This window comes from Lolium perenne, chromosome 1 (assembly GCF_019359855.2).
Source record: "Lolium perenne isolate Kyuss_39 chromosome 1, Kyuss_2.0, whole genome shotgun sequence".
Lineage (NCBI taxonomy): Eukaryota > Viridiplantae > Streptophyta > Magnoliopsida > Poales > Poaceae > Lolium > Lolium perenne.
In genome coordinates, this window is record NC_067244.2 from 38,160,663 (window position 1) to 38,162,980 (window position 2,318).

Sequence of the window (2,318 nt, forward strand, 5' to 3'; positions counted from 1 at the left end):
GTTATATATGAGTTTTAGAAACCATAGGGCAAGCAATGGTGGTCTCATATGAAGATTTGCAAAATGGGCCAAAGTGTATGTGAGTAAAATAGGGAATTTTCTCTCCATTTTATTTCTCTCCAATTGATTTGACTTTTCTTGACTCAGATGTGATTCTTATTAGTTTAGGAACATTTCCAAACCATTGCAACCATTCGAAAAGGTCTAGTTCCAAGATTTGCAAAAATGGCCATAAACACATGTATGTGATATTCCAAATTTTCTTATTTTCCTCTTTTATTTATCTTGCTTTACTTAGGCATGGGTTGGGGTCAATTTAGTGTTATATTAGGTTGAGGGATGGTTTCCCATCATTTGGTCAAGTTTTAAAGTCATAGGTCAAAGTTTGGTGAAATGGCTATGTGCCACATATGCCTCTATGCATATGTTGCATTTGAGTTTTAATTTGACTTGGCTTGACCCAGTTGGTGGTGTTGAGTGTTGAAATGGTATATAGGAGTGATCCCACCCTTCACAACAAGTCTTAGGGTCAAGCTTCTCAAATTCACAAATTTGCTAAATTACTCTCATATGCCTCTATGGCATTTTTAGTTTCTTTTTATTTTCTTTGGTTTCACTTTGGATTTGGTTTGATAAGTGTTAGATAGGGTGTATGAAGGTTTTCCAAACCTGTAAGCAAAGTGAAAAGGTCTAGGGTAAAGATTTATAATTATAGCCATATACCTTTTTCTTATTTAAATTTCTTTTATTTTATTTTTTTGCTAGGATGGGGAAGAGAGGAGTGAGGTTTAGGGTTTAAGATCATTTCCATTTCTAACAACAAGCAATCATGGCAATAAAACAAGAATTAAGCATGATCACTAGGTATCACATTTAATTTAATAAAAGTTTTTGTTGGTTCCAAAATTTGGAACAAGGGAATTTCATTTGTTTTGTTTTGAATTTTTGGGATGTTACAGGACTCCACCTCCATGGCCGGCCAACCCTAGTGGGGGTGGAGTCCCAAGTGGACTCCCCCTTAGGGGGCCGGCCACCCCCCCATATGGGAGGTGGAACTCCCACCTCTAGTGGGAGTCCTAGCTTGGGTAGGTTTCCCCACCATATGGAAGGTTTTTGGTTTGGGTCTTGTTCGAAGACTTGGAGACCAACACTTGGGGTTCCACCTATATAATGAGGGGCCAAGGGGAGGGGGCCGGCCACCCAAGAACCACAAGGTGGCTGCACCCCTATAGTGGCCGGCGCCCCCTCTCCCCAAACCCTAGCGGCCTCTCTCCTCCACCACGTCCCGCACGCTTTGCGAAGCTCCGCCGGACTTCTCCACCACCACCGACACCACGCCGTCGTGCTGTCGGATTCAAGAGGAGCTACTACTTCCGCTGCCCGCTGGAACGGGAGGTGGACGTCGTCTTCATCAACAACCGAACGTGTGATCGAGTACGGAGGTGCTGCCCGTTCGTGGCGCCGGAAGCGATCGTGATCAAGATCTTCTACGCGCTTTTGCAAGCGGCAAGTGAACGTCTACCGCAGCAACAAGAGCCTCATCTTGTAGGCTTTGGAATCTCTTCAAGGGTGAGACTCGATACCCCCTCGTTGCTACCATCTTCTAGATTGCATCTTGGCTTGGATTGCGTGTTCGCGGTAGGAAAATTTTTGTTTTCTATGCAACGTTATCCTACAGTGGTATCAGAGCCGTGTCTACGCATAGATGGTTGCACGAGTAGAACACAATGGTTTGTGGGCGTTGATGCTTATGTTATCTTTAGTTTGAGTACTTTGCATCTTTGTGGCATAGTGGGATGAAGCGGCTCGGGCTAACTTTACATGACCGCGTTCATGAGATTTGCTCCACGCTCGACATGCAACTTGTATTGCATAAGTGGCTTTGCGGGTGTCTGTCTCTCCTACTATAGTGAAGATTCAATTTACTCTTCTATCGACAACACTAGTATCACCGTTGTGGTTCATGTTCGTAGGTAGATTAGATCTATATCGAAAACCCTAAACCACGTAAAATATGCAAACCAAATTAGAGACGTCTAACTTGTTTTTGCAGGGTTTGGTGATGTGATATGGCCATAATGTGATGATGAATATGTATGAGATGATCATTATTGTATTGTGGCAACCGGCAGGAGCCTTATGGTTGTCTTTAAAATTCATGTTGAGTAGTATTTCAAAGAAGTTGTAATAGTTGCTACATGGGAGAACAATCATGAAGACGGCGCCATTGACCTTGACGCTACGCCGACGATGATAGAGATCATGCCCGATGATGATGGAGATCATGTCCGTGCTTTGGAGATGAAGATCAAAGGCGC